Source organism: Lepeophtheirus salmonis, chromosome 7 (assembly GCF_016086655.4).
Source record: "Lepeophtheirus salmonis chromosome 7, UVic_Lsal_1.4, whole genome shotgun sequence".
Taxonomy (NCBI): Eukaryota; Metazoa; Arthropoda; class Copepoda; order Siphonostomatoida; family Caligidae; genus Lepeophtheirus; species Lepeophtheirus salmonis.
In genome coordinates this window covers 34228535-34254397 of record NC_052137.2, presented here as the reverse complement: position 1 = coordinate 34254397, position 25863 = coordinate 34228535, and positions in this window count along the sequence as shown.

Here is a 25863-nt window from a genome sequence, read left to right as displayed (position 1 = left end):
GTTGTGTGATTTAAATAAACTCCCTCAAAATAGTACACAAAGTCGTTATATAAGTAATAATTTTGATATCGATGATCAATAATATTAATGAAGTCTTAACTAAGAACATTGAAGAATGATGATCGTACATTCGTCTTTCCAAATACTCATAACAATGAAATATGTTATACATACTTAAAGTTTAATAGAACGAATTCAATTGGTAAACTTAAGTATCTGAATATAATCTAATTGAAAAAAAATATATACTACTTTAAGGCATTGAGGTATAATAATGAAACATACTTAGAATTTTACAGTCTGCTAAAAATTAAAGAGGGTACTTTTAATTAGCTACTTTTATCAAGGACCAATCATTAAGAGACCAGATAGGTTTTATGTCCAATCATAAGTACCAACACATAAAGTAGTAGTAGAAAATATAATCTACTGGTATGCTAAAAGAGACAACGAAAAGTGACACAGTAAAAATTTAGTTTAAAGTTATCACAAGTGCGATTGTTCATGAGCGACGTATATTCAAACTGATGTTTGGGAGTCCTTGTTGGACTCAGAAGATAACTGAGGATCAACATCCGAGTAATTCTAATCTATGTCCATGCTAGATGTAATAGTGAGGGATTTGAATTTATTTTCTTCCTCTTATAGCTGCTTTTAGGTAATCCAAGAAAACGTCATGTCAGCCAATCTGCTTGTCTCCCAAATATTTTTCAAACTGTAGTCGTTACCACGTCATTTTTCGGTATCTTTTTTTAGCCTACCGGCTGATCATATTTTCTACAAATCACAAATAAGTGATACATCCAGGGATGTAAATCTTAAGCATTTTTTAGTGTTCGAGTTTTTGTTGTTGTTGGTGACAGCAAATATATTTTTTTATTTTCTTAAGCTGTTATCATGATTATTTAAATCTTGAAGTGAGACTGTATAAGTATAAAGCGTAAAAACGAGTGTGTGTACTCATGAATGACGGAGCTTAATGATAAATTTATAAAGATGTCCTTGTTGGACAAAAGCAAGAAGGAGGATCAAAAACAGAGTGGAATTTGTGTTTATTTTCTTTATCTCACCCCTGCTTGCAGCTAATTAAATGAAACATCATGCCGGGTAAACTGCTCTCCTCTCTAAAATTATTCTAATTGTCAGGGTTACAACATCATTTTTCACTATTTTTTGCTTAGCATACCAGCTGGTAATATTTTCTACAACTTTAGCAATATAAAATATTTAGAGTTGTACGTTATCATTGAGGACCAACATTAGAATTCATGCCCATGTTCTTGCTAGATATGGAATAAGACTTGTGTATATTTTCTATATTTCACCGCTTCTCGCAGATAATTTAATGACAAATCATGACAGCTAAGCGTCTCCAGGGTTGTAGCCCACCCTTGATTATGGAATGATGGGTCTTTACTTGGAAATTTTATATTTGAAATTTAATTTAATTTGTCAATTTTTTTTTCCAAATAATTTAATTTGTCAACTTATTTTCCAAAGAATTTAATTTGTCAACTTTTTTACAAAAAATTTAATTTTTCAAATTTAAAAAAAAAAATAATAATAATTTTTCAAATTTTTTCAAATTTTTTACAAAAAATTTAATTTTTTTGTCAATAGCATTGAATTCACCAAAAATTTTAATTTTGAATTTTTTTCTAAAAGATGGAATTTTTTTGTGAACAGCTGTAGATTTTTGAAAAAAATAGTCCAAAAATGTAATATTTAATTTTTTTTTTCAAAAAAACTATTCTATGAAATATATATAAATAATTTAATTTTTCAAATTTCTAAAAAATAATTTTCCTTTGGATTAAAAGAAAAAAAAAATCCAAAAAACATGTTTCCCCCACCTCCAAAATATAATCTTGCAGATGTCCCTCTTCTCTTCTCTCTATCGTTAATTCAATTGTCAGGTTTACCAGTTTAATTTTCGTTTTCTTTTTTTTTACATACTGAAAAAGCATCCTATTTATATTTATATATCCATCGGATCCATATGTAAATGAAGAAATAAACTTTATTAGTTAATCTTATTCTGTTTAAAAGAAGGAACATTTAGACAAGAAAATCAATTATCTCATTTAAAATACGTTTGGATTTTACGGAAGTAATATTGCTAGTATGAAAATTGTTTATACATATAAATACGGAATTTGTTAAAATTGCTATCGTATACAATATACATACATACAACAAGGACGCCATGATACATTATCAATTGAAAAATTCATTCATCCATAACTAAAAGTTCGATACTCTCCAATATTTACACATAATATGTGTTTATGTAGATCAAACCATAATCACTATTATAGTCTAAAAACAATTATAATCATAACAAAATGTGTTACTTGAAACAGTATGTTGCGGTTGTGAAATTATTTATAAACATTTATCAATAAATGACTAATGATCATAATAATTGAGCTCACGTAATTACTTCCGAATATGGAGTCGTACGTTTTATATCATCATTCCTTCGATTACTACTACTTAGTCTGCAAATAAATAATTTTTTTTTAATATTTTTGGATAGTTTCAATTAATTTCATGCTAAATAATTATTTATAAATGAAATTATGTATCATAGTTTTTTGCAGATGTATTCTAATATTCCTTTTTAAGCAGCATTTTGATAGGTTATTTACCACTTTGTTTTAAGTACTTGAATATCAGGTTGGTGAGAAAGTAATTTCATATTTACCGCCCTTTTTTAAAAACTAAGTATACCTTGTTAATTATTGGTCACATCAGATCATACGATAAGGGGCTGTAAAAGTTATAGCGTATACCACTACGCGGTCTTGAATTATGCGTCGAATATGGAGGTCTCAAAGGAAGAAATTTGCCATATTTTACATTTTTACTACTTGAAAGAGAAAAACGGGTCGAAAGCGACCAAGAAATATATGGAGCCTATACTCTTTCGGTTCGAGCTGCACAATAGTGGTTCAGGCGATGTTTGTTTGTTTTTTCATACTTAATTCCACCCTCTACTGTGAACAACTCCACCGTTTGAAGCTGGAGATTGAACTGCCAGTATTGGTGAATAGGAGACAACAAAACGTCGTCAAGACAATGCTAGGCCGCTTTGATGGCGCTCCAGAAGCTCCAGGAGCTCGGATGAGAAGTTCTTATGTATCCATCCTACAGTCCGGACCTGGCATCAAGTAAATGCAACCTTTTCCTGTTTATGGCCAACGCACTTGTGGTACAAATTTAGCCTAAATAGAGGTCTGTGAAAATTGGTTGTCCGAGTTTTTTACCAATAGGGACAGGACTTCTACGAAAAGGGTATTGTGGAGTAGGCAACAAATTATCAACAGAATGGGGTATCCTGAGCTTTGATCCAATGAACGTAACACTTCTTACAAGGCATTGAAATAATACGAAAAAAGTATGAAATTACTTTTCCCGACTTATTATGTTATAGGAGCATATACGATAATTTAAAGGGGAACAGCTTCAATTTTTCGCGAATATTAATCACTAATCCTATAAACATTTAAAATAAAGTTTTTGAAATTTTCAAACCTTTTTCATTTGATGTCGTTTAAAAATACGTTTTGTGTATGACTTATTTTAAAATAAAAGACAATTTTTTTTATAACCTTTCTTTATAAGGATATTTTTTGCGTTATCTTTATTTTTAAAGACGTTTCTTTGATGATATTTATGTTGATTATTAATTTTGCATTCATTTATTTCTTTTCTGGTCTTTTTGAAATAGTAGAAAAATATTGATTTTTCGAATAATGTTTGTTTTGCCCTGCCTTCATTTCATACGTCTATCTTTAAGAGTACATATTCAACCTTAGTAGTTTTGTACAAACAATGTGCAGTAATAAGAAATCGATTATTTTTAATAGATGTATATATTGGATGTCTATATATATTTCATTTCTGTTTATCTCCTTGGGATTAATAAAAGTGCTTACGTCATGTAAATCGGTGACATGACAATTTACATTTTTTTATCCACATTTTCGACAATTGGCCTTGCATCTTTGACAACAAAATTAGATGAAGGATTCAAGGAAACCAAAACACAGCATGATTGGCTGTTAAAGTACCAAAATCATAAACATTATTTACATTTTCAGCTACCTGGATCACATTTTACCCTTTATCAAAGAAAACCTGTAAAATATGTCGTATTTTCTCTTTGTTTGTGTCCATCTTTGACGACTGCTCAAACAATATTGATTCAAACAATCACATAACAATTTTTTATTACGAAATCTTATCTTTCTAACGCCATCCAGTATAAACTTATCGCACGTAAACTACTCGAGATACATAATACTAACTCCATCTATTGTAAAAATAATAGATTCTTTTCGTAACACCTATTATCTACAATCTACATAGAATTTGATTGTAGTTTTTAGTTTGTAAAAATATCAAATGTTTTTACAGAAAGAGCATTCTTTTTTAGACAATACCATGTATGAATATTCAGAAAAGTCAAATTATATATAGACTGAGCAGGGTTACGATACAAATGGCATTTGTTGTTCTGTTTGTGAGGGGAGGAGGTGACACAGTAAATACTACACATTCACGACCCAACGTCATTCCAATTTGTATAAAAAACAATATAACATGCATCTCATATTTGCATTTATTTATCTAAATGATTTACATCGCATGATCCCTTCTAATATAGCAAATAAAACAAAATATAGGACCCTTCAAGTTATGATGCATTTGTTTATGATGAGAAATGCTGACGTTTCCGACAACAACTTCAGGAATGATCAACAAGTAGCTTCGTGTTAAGAATAGTAGTTGCATTGATCCCAATTCAATTTAAAACAGCTTAGTTTTACACACATTTACAAAAGAAATGAGGCTCCTCCAGAATCAAGCCTTCAATCTTAATTAAATGCACATCTCAAGCTCTGCAAAAAACTGTGTTACTATTAATGTTATTTTTATTAATATAAATGGTTGTAAACATCTAATTTCCTTCAAATAAGGCTTAATTAAGGCATTTGCATCTTTCAAATAAAACATTATTACGTTGAAAAACATTGCCAACATGTTTTTATTGCACTGCAATAAAATTGACCTCAAAGCCCTTTGAATGTAGAAATAGCAGACAAAACTCATCTGCCTTTATATATAAATCTCATTTTTTAAATGCAAATAAGCAAGTCAATTGTGCTCAATGCCATAATCACTCCAAAAACTATATAAATATATTTCAAAATAGCAGGAGCTTTTGATTGATGTTGTTGGGTTTGTATGGACCTGTATGCATTCCTAATTCCCTCTTGCTTGACAATGAGTAAACATATAAACATGTGACGTCATCATGTTTCATTTCATATATACCACAAATTGATTTACATTATATGTATTTCTTAACATTTCCTCTAAGAAGAATAAAACGGAATCAAGTTCCCTCCAATGATTGTACTATTCCGAATTTATGGTTTGGAAATTGACAGTTAACCAAAATATAATTTCGCTTTCAGCTGATTCACGTTTCAGATATAAAAATCAACAGTTTTGAGGAACTACGTAGATCAAATAACAACGAGCTACGAAGAAATTATTCTCTGGCACTCAATGTCCGTAGCTTCGCGCCCTGGGCATTCCTAGAGAAAGAAAGAAATATACTTTATGTATATGGACTTCAAAGAAGATTCCTAGGTTGATGGATTATTTGTAATACTATAATGTGCCCTTATACTTAATCAGCGCAGCTCCATCTACCCAATTATAGGAGTATATATATATTTTAAAATCTTTAGTAAACGGGAAATGCATCACCAATTTTAATGATATTGGGAAAATGGGGACTTATTCATGTATTTGAAATAAACATTATGTTGATTTACATGTGCCATAGTTGACCTAGCTCTAAATTCACACCTCCTTGGAGGCTTAATTTACATATTTCTTATTGCCCAGAGTTAAGTATATACTACTAAAACGCCCATATTGTGCATAACGAACCCATACCTGACTAGATTGGGAAACAGATGGCTTTATTATGAGTATTTAATATGGTTCTAAAAGGGAAATACTTTTAGAAAAATGTACATATAACTTGTTTCTTGATCATTGATGCAACGAAATGGCTTTCAAGGTTAAAGTACTTCCATTTTATAGTAAAATAAAGAGATATTATTGCATTTTCATTAGCTTTTAGAGCCTAGCACTCCATTAGCAAATCAGAGTAATACATAAAATATGTTCTTCACGGTATATGGTTAAATATAAAAGAACCCAAAAATTTACTTGTCACTGTTTGAAGAATGGTTGGGAAGAGAACAGTTGAGCTGTCATGAGGTTTCATTAGAGTAGCTGCAAGCAGCTGGGTAAGGATTTGTTAATTTATGAAAATAAACAAATTCAATTGTAGCTCAACTTTTCTAATGACCACATATCTTATCTTGGTAGTATAAATTGCCTCCCTCCAGCCCCCCACCTTCACCAGTAATTATTTTTTTAACACCGAAGATGTAGTTTATGTAATCTATTTTCAAAGTGAAGAAAAACTCGCGAATGTTGTCTTCATAAAAGTCATTTTATACTTGAAGTAATAGCATTATAATATTTTAAATTAATTATGTATAGTTTTAAGGTTATATACTAAATGTCAATGGTGACAAAAATGTCAACTTCCTCCAAATTTTTATTATATCGTGTATATGTTCTTAAGCTGATTTGTTAATTCAATTTGCTGTTGTATATTGATGAAAACATTAAGATTTGATAGTCATTTTTGTGACATGTAACTACAGCCAGGTTTCAATTTTGATGTTATGTTGCTAAATTTCAATCAAGTTACTTTTCTCAAGTGATATAGAAAAATATAATCCTGATTTTTCATTTTGAAGAAATTTAAAATTGTAGGGCAAGGAACAACTTTGAATGTTTATATGATCGGAAAAGATCTACGGATCTCTAACTTGAATCAAATACGTATGAGAGCTGAGGTCTAAATTTTATTGCAAGGGGATGAAGTAATAGAAAATACTGTTATGTGGAGTGTCACAATCAAATTTATACATATTTGAACAAACCGATCATTGCTGAAGGATATCAAACTTTCATACAAATATCATAACGAGTATTTTTTTATAAATATTTTGGATATTTTTGGATTGATGTAGTTATGTATAAATTTACTTTTCAGATAGCATCCAGATTAATTATGAGTGAAGGTTTACAATTTTCATAGATAGTATCGAGAGCGGAGCTATCTATTTCCACCATAAATTTCTCAAAACAAGTCAATTGTTTAACACTGATGAATTTCACGCTGAATTTATTTCAATACTTAAGAACCTTTCAACATTGATTTTCAACCGGAAGTTCCATGGTACATCGTTTACATCTCCGCGTAGTTATCACGGTCATCAAGAGATCTCCTTTCGAAGAAAAAGTAGTTGTTAAATATTCGGATAAAATTAAATACTCCTATAAAAAAAATACACATGGGGGTTCCACATAATTAAAAGGTTGGGAATCACTGATGGACAACTACAGTATCCGTAGTGTTGTGTCAGTACAGATTTATTCAGTTCTGTCAGTACAAAAACTGATAAAAAAAATAAATAAATAAAGTTGAGTGATGACTTTAAGTACCAAACTTAATAATTTTTAGGATGGACACCCAAGACTGAACTGTACTAGACGGAGACTGAAATGGAAGGAACTACAGCCTTCCTCCTAAATAAGGACCAACACATCACTAAGTAAATGTAGGTATTAATTTATTTTCAGCTTTTTAGTCTTTGATTATATGTATAAATATACTTTAAAACAAATCAATGCTATTCTAGAAGCACTATTTTTATGTTCGTCATGACTTAGCGTTCCCAAGATTACCTATTCCTACCTTTACAGATGTTTATATTATATATAGGAAAAGTATTTTATTAATGTAAAATATTAGTATATTTTTTCTGCAAAATTTACACCCACGTTCTATGATTAATATGAAGAGGTCACTTATACCTTTAATTCCTTTCCTTACATGCTTACAGTGTCCAAACTTGCATTTTTATAGTATGTACGTTATAGTGTACCTACATGACAAATGTTTGGAGTTGGTATTGAAAATATGATAAAGTTACTTTCAATCCTCAAAAGTTATTTCATGGACGCTTAAAATATTGAAAAAAATTATATTGTTATTCCTTTAAAAGGATCTAGTTGAGTCGAGATTCAGGATTTAAAGAAAAATAAGTATTGTAGAAAAAAAGTATATCTTTTAACAATGTTACATAACATTGCTCTAAACTGCACTATGAGTATTTTAGTCCCAAATATGTACAAAGTTATAAATATATTCTATGTGTACCGCGTATTACGTGCATATAATTTGATTTGTTTCTTAATTTCTACTACTCTAATTACACTTTTTTATATCAAGTGTGTTACATATTATTTTAACATTTATTACAAATAAAATATCCTATTATCATTTTGGACTACAAAAGTTATGTGTCAAATTCTTAAAAATACAAAATTGTATGAAGTTTCCCTTTTTTTGTAGGTTTGATGTGTTGAACATAACATTTATTTTTTAATTTTAATCTGTCAAAAAAGAATTACGGATGAATAGTTAACTTGCTTCCTTGTTTATAAGGATTTAAATTTATGTCTGATACAACCTTCTCCTCTTTTTTACTCATAAACTTAGATGAGGCTTTCGTTACTTCTTTTACCACTCACAACTTTGTGTACGACATGAAAGGTTGGGAAGTAAAAACGACAAAGTTTACTTTTTGGGGATGGCTGCCGTGATAAGAGGCTCAGTAGCGTTGAGTATGCTTGATAAAAGTAGCATTTTTCGTAATGTAACATCAAATTATAGGTCGTGAACAACAACCGATTCTTGTCCTATATACATTTCATCTGTTTTATTTTTAATCAAATGAAAATATACAATTAGTCGTTGATTAATCATCTTTTCCATAGGTTGAAAGATTGCAGATGTAAGAACCTCTCTGTGGGAATATTCATGTGAAATGGTTTCTTTTTTATTCTTAACAAGAGTATCTTTCGCCATTGGGGCATTCCACGCCAAATCGATCAAAAAAAGGGCATTTTTTACGGCACCATCTCAAATATTTTTGAAATTTTACATCTGGTTTAATATTGAATAAATACTTAAAAATATAAAACTTTAGTCTTCTTTAACATCCATATCGTGAGTTAGAGGCTTCTAAAGTTCCAACCTCGAGGCCAGTACCTCGATATTTGAATATTTGGCAGAATTGCCGTTTGATCTAATCAATCCCAAATGTTACCTCCTGATTGATAGACTTATCACTTATACAATTAAGACCATTGTATTTTACTAAATCTATATAACATATAATAAAATATACAAATGAGTGTAAATTTGTCTCGCCACAATTCTAAATTCATTATATTTTTTAAGATTGTACCTAAGTTTTGTTCATCCCATTCTTAGTATTTCGCTTATAGCATTGACCCAAGTTTGAAAGCAGCCTCAAAACTTTTTTGAAATTAATAAATATATGTTGATGGCCATTCAATGAAAATTTGATAAAAATTGAAGTATAGCATGTTTGAAATTTTTTAGGCCAAAGGTTTGACCTCGTGACCTCAAGGTCAAATAGACATTTTATTGCGTAAAAGTATAAGATATAGAATAATCAATGTCTAAATATATGTCCAATCACGTTTACAGTAGATTGATATCATTAAAAAACAAACGAGATATAGCTGTTTAAAAACATGGGTTCTGGACCCGATGCTGGAACTTCAAGAGCCTCTTACTCCTGATATAGAGGTACAAAAAGACTAAAATTTTGGATTTTAAATTTTCTATTCCATATTAAGCTATATGCAAAATTTCAAAAAACTCGGAGATGGTGCTGTCTGACGAGTGATCGATTTAACGTGGAATACCCCAGTACTAAAAAAAAAGGATGTAGTAAATTGTTAATGGGTTGCCAGTGGCCTATTTGGTTCAGTTACCCTTATTAGACATACAAGCATTCACACCACATTTCAGATATGACGTAAGAATTCTTCTTCTTTCCAAATTATATTCAAATGCATAAATTATCATAAACATTGATCTAAAAACTGGCGTCAATGTGAAATAGACCCTAAATTTCTATATTTTTTTTACATCTACAAGGAGGTTTTTCATGTACAAAATTGTGTAAAGATTTAATAATGTTTCTTATTTGGCATAAATGAGCTCTAGAATTATATTTGATAATGAAATATTATTATTTGGTATCAAAAACGAAGTTTGAATGAAAAAAATGCAGAAATAAATCAAAATATTTGCGCGTAATACACAGTACCAAATGAGTATATTTATTTTCTTCCGACATATCTAGGTTAAAATACTTATGGTAGGATAAAAATTAAAGAAACTTTGTTTGAATAATAATGATAGATATATTTCTAATCTAAAATACTTAATTTCTTATGAATTCTTTATCTCAATTCAACTCAATAATTGAAAAGAAACAATATGAAAAAATCATTTTTTTCAATATTTTACAGATTTTCACGTGTTTAGAAAAATAAATAGCAAAATAAAATATATTTTGCACAACCCAATTACAAACTTTTGTCATTCCAGTAGATAATAAGCGAATAATATGTGGATAATTATATATCCCTATCTTTTTATTAGTCGCTTTAACATGATTAGGAATTTGGACAAAGTCCCTGATTCTAATCAATAGATTTTTTGAACTTTATTTTAAGTATGGGGAAATAATTCTTCCCCCCCCCCCACACTTATCTTTTTAGAGCTGCTGAAACGTGACTGATATATATCATATTTATGAACACATAAATATATATTCACTACAATATTCAATTATTTAATACTATAACCTATCTTGGGTGATCTCCTGTCAATTAAAACCCAACGGTAATAATTGATTAATCGATGCATTAACGATATTAAGACATACATATTTTTTTAATTTAAACAAAATTTAAGAAAATGAAACATTGTCGTTCCCAAATTAATTACTCGAAATATATTTAGAAGAAAAATGTTAGCGAGTAATCGTTTGAAGAATTTTTTTTATATCCCTGCAATTTGTAGAAAGTAAAAAACCACACTCTAAATGCCTTAAGTAATATGAATACTTTCAGGTGTATCCGCAGGGGTAGACTAGAGGGGCTCTTGCCCCCAATTTTTCTTTTTATAAGTAAAAGTTAACAAATACAATTTTGCTATAAATTTCAAGGAATTACAATTAATAAATCGTCTTTTAAATTAAAGAAAGGAAGGAGATTCCTCTGCCCGGCGTGCTTTTTCTAAGTCAAATTTATGTCAGGGCTAGTAGTCCCACGGCAAACTTTCCAAAGACGACCTTTCCTTGATCCTATGATAACATGCATTACATTTACAATAACTTATTCCCTAAAATAACAATTGCTGCACCGACCGCATGCGTTTAAAACACATACGGTCGCGTTCAGTTTGTGCTCAATTTGTTTCTTCCCAGTTTTTGAGCATTAAAAATCAAAAATTATTTTATTACGATATTTTAAATAATTACAAGACTCAAATCATAAATTCACATGGGCGTTTATTGTATCTTGACGGATATATTTTATTATATTTTTTAATAACTTTGAAAAGTAATAAATAGTTAAATACAATAAATAATAAAAAAAAGAATCGGGATCGGAAATCAAATAACCCACTAATATACAAATCTATAATATTTTGTCAGTCGTTCATTTTTTACTACTTTGCCACTTAATTTTAATTGAAACATTGATTGGTTGAACTCGAATAAGCTGTTGTTAGGATTTTTTTCAAGTTGAAAAAAAGGTTGGGAGTACAATTTTGTTAATCAATTGAATAAATCTGATTATAATTATTGATGGGTTTTGATCGGAGACCGTTAGGGTTTTTAGTGGACCGAGCTAATTTGGAACTTTAAAGAAGTTCGTTCCGAATCCGTTTCAAAGAAAAACGGTATCGATCGGGTTCATTTAAAACTCAGTTTAAACCGCCTCTAAAGATGAATGGTTCATGACGACTTGTGTGTTTCAAAATTGTGAAACTCGGGACATAACAATCATATGAAGTAACACTCAAGATAGTGGAGAAAAGAGGCCCCTAGATTTTGATTTACGATCTGAGATTGCGATCTGGACAGAAATATGGGTCTGGAAAAAATCATGAAAGACAGAACTATAATTAACATTCAGCCTTGGACTAAATCTCAACCCTAATTATCATTCATTTGGAGTAAAATTTCACGTTACAAGTACCACAAATTTCAATTCAAGAAGTTTTATAGTATGGAAACATCCATATGCCGTATGTATTTGCATGTGTAAGTACATACCAAGATTATTCCTTGTTCTGGGCTACCTTAATGGAAAACCAACCAACAAACATGCAATAAAGATTAACCAAACTCATCCTTTATCATGAGGGTCAAAGGGTGTATAGATGACTTTTTATTAGTCTATACATATAATTAGAGTAAGTACGTAGAACCTTGTTCTAATTCATTTTCCCTGAAAAAGTTCAAATACGTGTCTCCATTTTGTTTCCTTCTAAGGCAAAGAAGGAAACTACATTGATTTGGCATTCTCAGGCATGGAACATATTATATATTTAGAATACATACAAAGGCCTTTGATTTAAAATAGCAATTATCAAATTGTAATATTCCCGCAAATTCAAAATAATGAGAGTAATTGTTAAGTAATTACTACCTATTTGTTGTTTCTTCATGTTTTGTGTGTAGATATTGCTATCCATGTATAGAGACTCTTTTTTTCTCTCTTGACGTACATATTTGGGATATACTCGTGTCTGCAAATAAGCATAGGATAATTTGATAAAAGTCATATCATCAAACCATGCTGAAGCCTACATTTCAATACATATTCCTATGCATCTACAATAAAGAACATTGTTTCATTCTGACACGCACACCATAAATATATTATGTCGTTATTTATAATAAGCGGTTCTCAAACACTGGTCCGTAAACTCCTCTTTAGGGGTATATAGAGACTTGAATAGGAGTGGGGTGGGTTTATTTAAAAAAAGTCACTAAAAAAATTAGTTTTTATGGCCAATAAATATATCTTCATAAAAAAAATCTTTTATTTAACCCAAATTATGAGTAACCTTCTGTCAAATGTTTAATGTTTTTAAAAAACGAATGGAACAACGTAGCTCAATGGACAATACACTTGGGAGAAATTATTCCCTGGAACTACATATGCGTAGGTTCAATACCCGGTCGTTCATAGATATACTTAATGGATATGGACTTTAAAGACAATTGGTTTGTCTGATAAAGTAATTGTAATACAATTATGTTTACTTATACTTAATCATTGCATCTCTATCCGACTAATTAAAGGAGCATTAAAAAATGGGGGTATTGTGGACCCCACTTACAATGAAAACATCAGGCTGGAGCATAATTATCAGCATAAGCCGATTGTGAAAATGTCGGGATTTATAGTTATGTACACATTTTTAGTAGACAAAGACATCAATATACAGCTATAAAATTATGCATCTACCTCACTAATCAGCAGCTGTCATAGTCAAAACAATAAACAGGAGGAGAAGCGCCGGTTGAAATTGGGTTGAAACATAATCATCGAGACAAAATACATAGAGTGCTTACTCTGAGTAAAAGTATTTTTTTTTTTTGAAGCCGCTAGTTAGTTGACCAAGACAATAGAAATATTGTTATTTATGCATCAATCATTCCATCTATTAAATGTAATCATCTAATGCTTAAAAAGTTCCATAAAGAAAAATATATAAAAATGTAAAATACTGTGAGGATCGAATATAAAAATATTTAAAGCGCCCTTTATATTGTAAACATACGTATTTATAATAACTACTATTTTCATGTTAAACTATGATGGTTTAACTTCTTCTTCACATCATCACTCCATATTTTTTTATCTCTATAGGGCTAACGTAATACTCTACAAAATTTAAAATAGAAAATATGAAATAATGCACAATTTCCTCGTCTAAATGAATAATTTCAAAAACTGCAAAATTCTTCTTGGAAAAATTGCAAAGTTCTTATATATTTATTAAATGAATAACTGTCAAAAAATCCAAGTTTTTTGTCGTTGATGTATGATTTATAAAAAAAATCAGGACCTGTATTTTTTACCACAATATCAATATAAGCGGGTTCCACTAGACTATAGATATTGTTATTTTCTTAAATGGTTCTCAATGTAGAAAGCTTGAGAACTATTGATCTAATGCATGATAAATATTTCTTATCGTAGTAATGTCCAAAGAACAATGTACCTATAATTATATGATATATTTATGTTATTGGTCAATTCTTATTACTTATATTGTCTATTTGAACAAAATATTATAATTGCATACACCTTATATGCTTGTATATTGTAGTGTTGGATTCCAATTATACTCAAACTCAAAAAACAAAAAAAACAAAAAAACTTGACTTTACTAAGGCTGACGACTGTCTCAATATTACTCAAGCACAGATGATCATAACTTAAAACAATCGAGCAATGACTTGTCAAAGATTAGATCGGGGAAAATTTAATTTTGTTTTTCTTTTTTTAACTAGGTATATCTTGTTCATTTTTGGTCAAATCGGATCATACAATAAAGTGTTGTAAAAGTGTGAATGTAAAATAAAAAAGTTTTTTGTATAGTATTGCGCTTGGTTAGCTCAGACGTGAATTATCGTGCGGCAACATATGAAAGTCTCAAAGTAATAAATTCGCAATATTTTACATTTTTACTATTTGAAAGTGAAAAACACAGAATTTCTGAAACAGGTTGGGACTCTCGATAAAAAATGAGTCACTTACGTGTACGTCAAGCTACAGAGATTGTGGTGGAAAGCCAACAAAGCGGCCCAGATAGTGGCTGAGCCAGGATTTACTGCCAGGAAGGTGTTGATGTGAATTGATGGGATTGGCAGGGAACAATCTTCTTTGAGCTTCTCGCCTATGGCCAAACGCTCAATTCTGTCCTCTATTGTGAACTACTTTTCACAATAGAGGGCAGCTGATTATCTAACAGAAGCGGCCAGCTTGGTGAATGGAGACAACAATACATAATCTAGACAACACCAGGCCACACATATATTTGATAACGCGCCAGAAGCTACAGATGCTCAAATGGGAAGTTCTTACATATCCACTCTACAGTCTGGGACTGGCACCAACTGACTACCACCTGGTTCTGTCTATGGCCAACGCGCTTGGAGGTACAAATTTGGCTTCAATAGAGGCCTGTGAAAATTGGTTGTCCCAGTTTTTGCTAACAGGGACAAGGGCTTCTACTAGAAGGGCGTTACGAAGTTGGATTCTCGTTGGCAACAACTTATCAAAAAGAACGGTTTATACTTGCCATAAATTGGATCATTGTACAAAATCTTATAAAGCATTGAAATATAGAGAAAAATACGAAACTACTTTTTCCACAACCTATTATTTAGTGTTACAGATTTGATTTGAAAGTAAAAAAATACACACAAAAATGGTCATCTCTTTTTAGAAGAAGAGTTGTTAATGTATTTAAAAGAAAACCCCGCATTTTTCAATACAAATTATGTAGAAATTCTCAAAAACTCGACCGAACTCGAAAATTGCTAGATTGTCTTAACAGAATTCAAAAACTCATACATATCCATATCTTTGTGGAGAATATGACTTTTTTGTGTGTAAAAAACAACAACGAAAAGTGACATGGTAATAATTTATTTTCCAAAGCAATTGTCAATAATTTTTTTATTCTTGACAAGAGTCCATCAAAATAAAATTAATCAGTAGTGCTGTGTGCTTGCAAATAAGGGCTGAGCAATACAAAGGACTGATGGAGAGTTTAAAGCTATTTTTAATTACGAGGTTTCATGACTTTTGTTTTTATCCCATGTCTCTAAGTGTAAAAATTTCAGGGCAACTATCAAAAATATGCTAATTCCTCAACCCCTGTGTCAATGCCGAGAAAACATCGTTGGCATCTTCATCTACACTCAACACAACATCAAAAGTCCATTAAAACCCCACACAGCCCATAAGAACCAAAAATTATGTAGCAACAACATGGATGACTTTTGCCTTCCTCAATGTGGCCCTACTCCAGCCCTTACCTCAACTTCCTGGACTTTTTAGTTTAAAACGTCATGGAGAAACACCCCTCATTCAAATTTGGATTCACTACGAGCTGCCATCATAAAACCTTACAAGTTTGTGTAATTATTGTCGAAATGGTATGGATCTATAACAACTCCAAAAGTAAATATTGAAAGGCTATTTGATTAATCCATATCCTAATAGTAGTACTCCATGGACACAGCCTCCATCCTCAAGAGCTGTCAATCTGTTCGCCGGCGTGTCGAAGCTTTAATTGCTTATGAGTGAATGGTATTTCATTTATCACAAATTGGTTTTAATTTTTCTTTACTTGATTCCATAAAAAACATTTTTTTAAATAATTTAGACATGTTACTTCAAGTTTTTTGTCGCACTCTGTATTTAGTTCCTCTACTTGGGAAAATTAATATTGTAATGAATGAAAATTCCTTTTTTTTATACAAATCTAAACTCATATTATCTGAATTATTTTCTATAATAAATGTGTGGAAAAAGGCTTTAATTAGTATTAAATCATGATTTAATACTATTTTGCATTTCTCATTCTGAAATCAATATATTTATATATGTATGTATATTATAGATACATTATTTTTCATATATTTGTAGCCTTCAGATTTTAAACAAAGGAAAATATAAAGGAGGTCTCCAACCGTTATTTATATTATTTATAAGAATAATAGACTTGATCCATGATGTTAAGGATTATGATGCAACGACGATGCATTTACTAATTAAAAATTCATGCATAAATTAAATGATAAATTTATGTAATTTTCTAAAAATCAAGTGTCGGTGTTTGCTCTGAAGAATATTATTTTTTAGATATCAAACTCATCAAGATAAATCCATGTTTCAAAATAATTAAATTTTTCTACGCACATTAAATTAACAAAAATTATACCGATACATTTATTTCTAAAATTATGAAACAATATGAGGATTTTCACGTGGATTTGGTATATAGCATGCACAATGTACATACATATACGAATATGTATATCAATGTTTATTCTCTAGACCTTATCAATTTACTTAATCCTTCATTGCGTGGTGTAACATATATTTACAGTTTTTAACACATTTTATTGGGATTTAAACGAGTTTAAAGCTTTTGAATGTTTAATTTGGTTAATAATTGTATACATTTTTTAGTAAATTCTTTCATTTTTCTGTTTTTTATTTCTATTTTGTTAATAATTCAAAACAACTTTCGCAATAAAATATTTTGACTCATAAAATTTTGCCTCAAAGATATTTAGCCTTAATATATGAACATATGAGGATCAAACGTCGTTATATTTTATTTTTGTTTGAAATTGATGTTCCTTTTGAATTTAATAAATCAAAGTATTTTATATTTATTAAAGTAAAATGCATTGAATCTTTGCTTTCTGTTGGAATAATGCCACCAAATTTCAATGCATACATATTATCGAAATCTCACTATGTATGGAATTCGAACCAAAGACAAAATAAGTAACCAAGTTAGTATAATAATATATGATTCTATGAGAAGAAGTGCATATCACTTCTTCTCCGTAATCAATAAGTTATCATTAGACATTATGGGGTATTGGAAAATACTCATGGATTTACGAACAAGCATAATATTAGAAAAAAACATGATTTTATCATTATTCCAAAAAAAAAAACTATCTGGTGTGTTTTGTAGTAATCCACATTAGATATTTTGATTTAATAATTCAAAGGGATCATGAATTTCAAACAAAAATAAAGAATAATGACGTATTATCTCATGTATTTATACATCAGGGTGAAAAAATCCTTGAGGTAAAATGGCGATATGGTTAAGGGAAAATGTCCTGAAGAAAAATAGTTTAAGACTTTTTTAATGCAGATTTAGTAAACTGCGATATTTTACATACCATGATTTATAAAAATATTTCTTATTTCTTTGAATCAATATTTCAATCTCATTTTTACTCCATTCCTTCAAGAGGGGAAAAAAGCTAAACTGAATGCGTGATTATTCCATGTGTGACTGTAAACCCAAATTGGATAAATATTTTGCCTTTTTAACAGAAAACATTTTTGTGCAGGGGGGACTTAGAAATAAACTTTTCTTGATTCCTCAAATTTCGGTAGCATTTATATTCTTTCAATTTTTTTTCTCGGATTCACAGTAACTTGTGCTGTTAATTTTAAAGTAGAAAATACTTTTCATCCCTGAGAAAGAGGGACCCCATCGTTAAGACTTTGTAAATGTGATAAAACAGGGTTTTAATACAATTGGAAATAATGTGAAAATATTTCGTTTGCAATTCAATTTATAGGATGAAAGACTTTTCTGATAATATAGAACGGACGTATATGAGAAAAATGTCTTCTCGAGCCTTTATTTAAGAGCTTTTTTCAGAGGGTTTTCGTATGATAACACTCTAAATGAAAAACTTGGATAGAATCTTAACATTTCAAATATTATTTATATAATAATAATTCTATTTTTTTAAAGATTCCTTTAATTCATTAGATGGAGTTACACTGATTAAGTATAAGTAAACATTATAGTACTATTTACTTTATTGGACATTGGAATCTTCTTTAAGGTCTATATACCGAGTGGTCCATTAAAATCTAAACTCTTTGAATTTTATACTTCAACAAAGTAAAATTTATTAATTAGCAATAAAAATTCAACAAAATGAATACTAAAAAAAGATGTTCGTCTGGGCCGCCTTAATAATTAATGTAGCCATCCTTAGCAGCAATGATGGCTTCCAGGTGGTGGAAGAAGGCCTGATAACTTGGTCGGAGTAGTCCTCTGTCATGGCGTCCCAATGCTGGCTGACAGTGGATTTTAGGGACTCGGGGTTTGGAATAAAGACATTATAATCCTTCTTCTCGACATGCACTCAAAATCTGTAGTCGAAGGGGTTAGCATCAGAGCTTTAGGGGGCTAAAAGTGTTGAAAAAGAGTTCAAAAGAAATCAAAAGACTTCTTCAATACTCATTCAAAGAAGTCTTGCAACCGAAGACATGGGGTTCTTTCATTGATGGTGTCAAAAGTGGCGTTTACACCCTCACAAGGCTCTTTTCATCTACTTTTTTGATAGCCTTCTCTTCAGTCTAGTGTGAAACCCAGAGATCCCTTGCATGGACCCCCATAAATTTGAGTAAGATGGACTGGGTCTTTTGTTTAAGTCTTCCGGGTCCAGTTTGGCCTTTTTAAAAATCCTCTATTCCTCTTATAACGTCGTAGGTGGTGTTCCAAGAGACACCCTACTGCTTGGAGTGCGCGTAGGGAAATTCGTCGATCATCTTCAAGTATCATTTTCTCGAGGTGCACATAAGCTAAACAGCTCAGGTTTGTTTCGTGTTATAATTAATGGTTTATGCTTTAATATATGGAAATATGAATTAATTTAAATCACTCAACTTTCATCAATTATTGAATAAGTAAGTGTACATAATGTATATTTACTTTTTTAGGAACGACTGGGGCGCAAATCTACACACATAATGTTCATGAGAATAAGTGTTGTCCATTGAGATACATAGTTCCATAATATTTTTGGTATTTAAGAACACTGTAGACGAATAAATAAATTTACAGTAGCATTTATGAATTAGGAAAAAGGTTATTTTTATGAAATGAAGAAAAGAGAACTCAAAATCAATTTGTGGTATGGTTAAATACTGTATTTAGCATATTTGTATTCAATAAATCCTCCTTCAGAAGCATAAAAGACATTCTTCTCTAAGACGCCCCTAATTCCAAAGTCCAGGGAGGGGAGGTCAGGGTTGGAGGAGGGTCACACGGAGGGAGGCCAGAAGTAAGTAATATTGCTGCTGTAGAAGTTTTGTTTCTTAATGGTGTGGGGCTGTTATGGACTTTTAGAAGTTGTAGGTAGTCCAAAAGGAGATGCTCTTCTCAGCTCTGACATTGGCACAGAGAAGATCACACACAGGTACCCTGCTTTGTTGTTACTCCGACATTTTTACGCTTATATCATTGGATAAAAAGAAAACTGGGTTATTTTGTTTCAACTGTCACTTAGATGCGCATTGCCAAATTATTAAATCCTAACTAAATCTTATTGCAAGTTTTGGGTCCCCACTCTGTAGATACACGCTAAAATCAATTCAATTTGAGTGTTGTTACATACATATGTGTCTATGACTCCTTTTGTTGCAGTACATACAAATGTGTTGTCACACAAAGAATAAGATGGAAGTTTTATCTTTTTTGCACGCCTACGAAGATTTTAAAGAGTCAACAAACCAGGCAGCCAAACCATAAACCAACCATATTTGTATTTCTTTTTAAAAGCAGAAATCCTGCCTTACAAAACAACATAAATACCCATTAAAATAAAACGTTGGACCTTTTCCATAGTCTATGCGTCTGTACCTACTTAAGGCAGAATTACATAAAGTGCCCCCTATAAATGATAACATATTCACTCCCCAAGTTTAAAAAGTATTAAAAAAACAATGAAGGGGAAAAAAAATGTTTATTTATACAATGAAATAAATGTAATTATTTTGATATTCCCGTTTATCAAACCAAATATCGTTTGAAATTTGGATGAATTGCATGAATTATGGGATCTATTTACTTCATAGAAGTTCATTTATACGAGAGAGAAAAAAAAATGCACGCTTACACTTGTAATTGCGTATTGCAAAAAGTCATTATTTTTTATTCAATAGTCTACAAATTCCTGTATCTTACTAAATAGGTATGTATACATTTTCTGAAATTCAAAAAATGATAGAAATTTAAAAATATATTACTTATTCCAATTTATCATGAATAGAACTTGATAATTCCCATTATATCTCTAGGGTACGCACATCATATACTAATTGGTATTTAAAAACAATATTTGGCTTACACCAATTAAGGATCTGAGAGATCAAGGTTGGGAATGTAAGCTTCATACATACAAATATGCGGGCCTCTATATATGTCTGTGTCTTTTCTCTTTCTACGCTCAAATTCAAAAATAGAGACGGGAGTCGTGATTATAAATTATCTTAACTTAATCAGATGCGAGGCCTTGTAATTTAACACAAAGCTTCAGACTAAATACATTTAAAAATGCTCAAAAAAATAAAAATGTGAATAAAACTCCGCATGTTGATGACTTCATATATTTATTTATTTTTGCAATATGCTCATACTTGGACACTACTTTGGGGTAAGGGGGAAAGCTATAGTCTGTCTGCATGTGGTGTGCGTTTATCTAGATGCATGCCAATAAACATACATATATAGGAATATAATATCCCATCTAGGTACACGTGGAAAGCCTTGAACTATGGCCACGCCCTTGGCTCAATTCATACCAGACAATCAACTACAAAAACATCGATATGACGGATATGAATGGGGTTTAGGAACTTAGTAATGTTAACCATAATGAGTTTTAATTACACATTGGCTACTTTTTGAAAAATCAGCATGAAAGTTTTTTTTTGAAAGAGTAGGTAAATGTTGCTGATGGACTCAATCAAAAGCCTCCATTAGTTTATATCATGTTATTGATTGGATGATGTTGCAATATCTGGCGTGGATCACATTTCAATAACATGCATGAGTAGGCAATTATCGATAATTTTAATCAAAGTTTTCTACGATCAAAGCAAATATTATTCCAGATTTGCAGTGACTTACATTGTTCCCATGGAATTCGATTAACATGGATACAAAAATAAAAAAACATGATATTATATAAAAAAAAATTTTAAGTTGATAATTGTACTATTCATATCAAATCCTCAAAATGATTATTTTTACAATTAGCAAAAAAAATACCTTGGATGATCAAATTACTCATCAAATACTAAATACATATTAATAAAAATTAAAATAAATGTGCATTTATAGGTTGGAGAGACACTAATTAATTCTATATTGTTATTTGTCCATTTTTTTCGTCTAATGCTCTTCAAGAATACTAATTAAAACCCTTCACTTAAACGATGGAGTCAAAGCGCTAAATCTTACACCTATCTATGAATTTATCAACATTTAGTAAATCATTTTTTTATTTTTTTGCAAAGTTGGTTTGCCTCACTTTCAGGGATGTTTATTTGTGTACAAACTAATATATGTGGTGCATCAATAAGGAATCTTAAACAAAAATCAAAAAGATGAGAAAAACAATTAATTTTTTAATTACATACAGTCTCGTAAGAAAGTTTCAATCAGGGTTGCAGAGTCGGATTCAGTGCCTTTTTTGGTAGAATCGGAGTCAAAAGTTGCAAAATTTGTACCGACTCCGACAACAAAAATTAGTAATAATTATGCAAATAAAACTTATTTATAATCTAAGGCTTACATTGAGTGTTTGTAAAGCTTTTTTTGCAAAATGGTGATAAATTATATGTATAAAGTACTATTAATTTAGGAAACTTGAAATTTAACTCATATATAAGTTTACTTCACAAATTTCCAACCTTCTTTATGGTCCATGCAATCCCAATTTCTGAACATCTTTAAAGTCTAAATTATTATGTTACGTAGAGATGCCATTAGCCATGCTAGTTCATTACTTAGTCTTGTGAATAGTACATCTCATCAGTGTAAAATGTAACGTTGACGTGATAATTTTTTTTCTACTTTCTGTTTCTCGTTTACAAGTAAATAAATTATGTTCAAAAACTTATGTATATATTAGCAATGCTAGATTTTGATCCATTTCATTTGTTGTTTATCTTGTTAAATATCTTATATTCTAAATATTTTCTTTATCACAATTATTTAATACATTTAACTAATAAATACTAGTAGTGATAAATTAAATATATATATATATATATACTCTCTAGGCTCAAATGACTCAATAGTACATATGTAGGGTATAAAATATATTATTAAAAAATTGTGTGCTTGATTCAAAGTTTGTGTCGGAGTCGGTCATTTTATTACATGACTCCGCAATCCTGGTTGAGTGTTTATCGCAGTTTTACACGAATAAAACAATTATTTTTTGCACCGTTACAAAACAATGGACGAAAGATAGATACATCACTTCTAACCTCAGACAAAAAAAAATTAAATTAATAGACTTAAAAGGGAGAACCAGCTTCAAAGAAGGGAAATACCGTTTCATTTTTGAAACAAGGTAATGGCGTCAATTTTTTGGGATGCAGGTAGGATAATTTTCATTGATTATTTTAAAAACTATCAAACTAACAAGTATTATGCGAATTTATTGCAATGTTTGATGGGAGAAATTAAGCAAAAATGGCCACATTTGGCCAAGAAGAATGTGTTATTTCATGAAGACAATGCACCAGTTTACAACTGCGGTATTACAATGGTCAAAATAAATTAATTAAAGTTATAATTGCTACCTTATTTACAATTAAGAAGTGATTTTGGTACCTAAAGGCTATTGTGAGGAGCAAAACATTTCGTATTAAGAAAAGGGCATCACACTTTTTGAAAATCGCTTCGAAATGTAAACAGAGTAGAATGGGAATTTTGTTAAAAAAACTATTTCTTCCCCTAATTTTTTTGTACTTTAGTTGTTGTGTCGGGTACTTATGGAATCGTTCTTGCATTTATATATGTAAATGAATTTTTCATATACATATTTGAGTGAATAATAGTTTTTTTATTTCAAATTTGTTGGATAAGTTAAGATATCTTATAATTTAAGATATAGTTTCGAACCTTCGTTTGATTTAAGAGACTTATATTATACCCAATGTGGCCCCTTTCGAATAAACTATGTATACCAGTTGTTCATTCTTTTATTTGCATGATACATTTTGCTCACTTTAAGTGCAATTTGCAGGTCTTCTAAAGGTTTAATAAGAATAAATTGTTCATAGAAAATGACGATAATTTGTCAATTGTAATCTACATTCAATTTTGAGAAAAATGTTTCAAGCTTGCTTTTGTGTTGACAGACCAAAAATGTCTTTAAATGCAGTATGAACTATTATAGACACAATTTGATTAATCACTCCCTCTCTCAAGACCAAGTGAGTCCTTTGAAAATTTGTATCATACATCTAAGTACAATCAAAGTAATCAATCAGCTGTACTTTGTCTTGTCCCAATTAAGCTACATGTACATTTCCTTATATGTACATAAAAACCAAATCAGTGCAAATAGGTAGAATGTGATGTATCGTTTAGTAATGGATAAAATAATCCTTCAAGGTTTTCTTCTTTAGGAGGAGTTTTTGAAAGGAATAAGACAACGGTGGTTTATGGATTGGATACTTCATTTTTTAACCTTCCGTTAGTGAACATCCGTTTTTACGTAGTTAGTAAACTGGGGTTAAATGTTACTCCATATATCACCCGAGTTTCATTACATGATATACAGTACAATTTCACTTTTGATAATAAAACTTTAATGGAATATAAATCAGTTTTAACAAATTTTAGATACCAAAAAAAGTCAATATTATTATTAGGGGTGTACGGATAAATTGTAATTGGCAAGAATCAGCCTTTGTAAATGATCCAAATTGGTTATCGAAATCGGCTCAATAATGCCGATTCCCCCAATTACTTATATAGATAATATGACTCATATGAGCTCATTTTTGGAGACAAAATTATGGTTACAATTCAATAAAATGGCTAGACTAAACGACGTTGTTCAGACAAATTCAAACAAAGAAAAGAGGGGGGGTAGGGAAGTAATTAGAAAGATTATACAAATTTGCAAGTTTGACGAGGGAATTTATTTGGAAGTAACAATTTAGAAATAACCAAATCTCATAAATTTGAATTGTGTCCTGAGACGTTCAAAAAGTCAGTAATGACACAAGTTGGGTTGAGCGGTTTACTTTGAAACCATTAAGTAACTTTTAAACAAAATATTTCTTTTTTGTGTTTTTGTTGAATAATATTGTTTATAACCAAACTGAAGTCAAGTCCATATTTTCAGAGTCAAGTTTGAGTGATCAGTATCCGTTAAAAAAGACATGAGTCCGGACTTAAGCATTGGGTTATACATAGGGAAAGTATGTAAAAATCAGTTAGGAACTGGAGACAGTTTAGACCATTTGATCGCATTTGGGCAGAACCTTTAAAATAATAAAAAAAATAGCCCTTTCTTAGTCTCTCAAATGTTTTCTTATATTTTAGTGGTGAATCAGTTAAAATTTGATCCGAGGCCGAAGGACGATGTGGTTGACTTTAATTATCTAACAAAGGAAAGGCGTCAAACTACTTAATATGAGCCAACCAGAAATTAATCGACTCCAGAGTACGAAGAGTAATTAATTTTTCAAAATTTAAATTTATTAACAACTAACTTTGATTAAAAATTTTCGGATATTTTATTTCCTATCCGTAATTAATAAAAAGTTAAACATGAAAACAGGTAAACAATTTTGTTATTTGCTTATAAAATTCTTTTATATATAATAAGGAATCGCACATAAAGATACTATCCGAATTGGAATTGGCTGAAAATTTGGTATCATCAGATCCCAAATTAATTTTGATAAGGCTGAGTGTGATACATTAAATAACAGCTAATATTGCATTAGTAGTGACGTGTATGTCTTAAATTGAATATAGAATAATAGTTAAAGCAAAATAATGACTTAAAAGCGAGCACATTAATCAAATTTACCAAACTTTTATAAAAAATTGTAAATAAATCCATGAAAAAAATTTTTAAGACAACAAAAAGTGGCATTTTTTTTGTGTAAAAAAAAATAAATTGGGATACTAAACTTATGCTAATAAAATCTATCTTAAACAGATTTGCATCAACCTTGTCAAATTTTGGG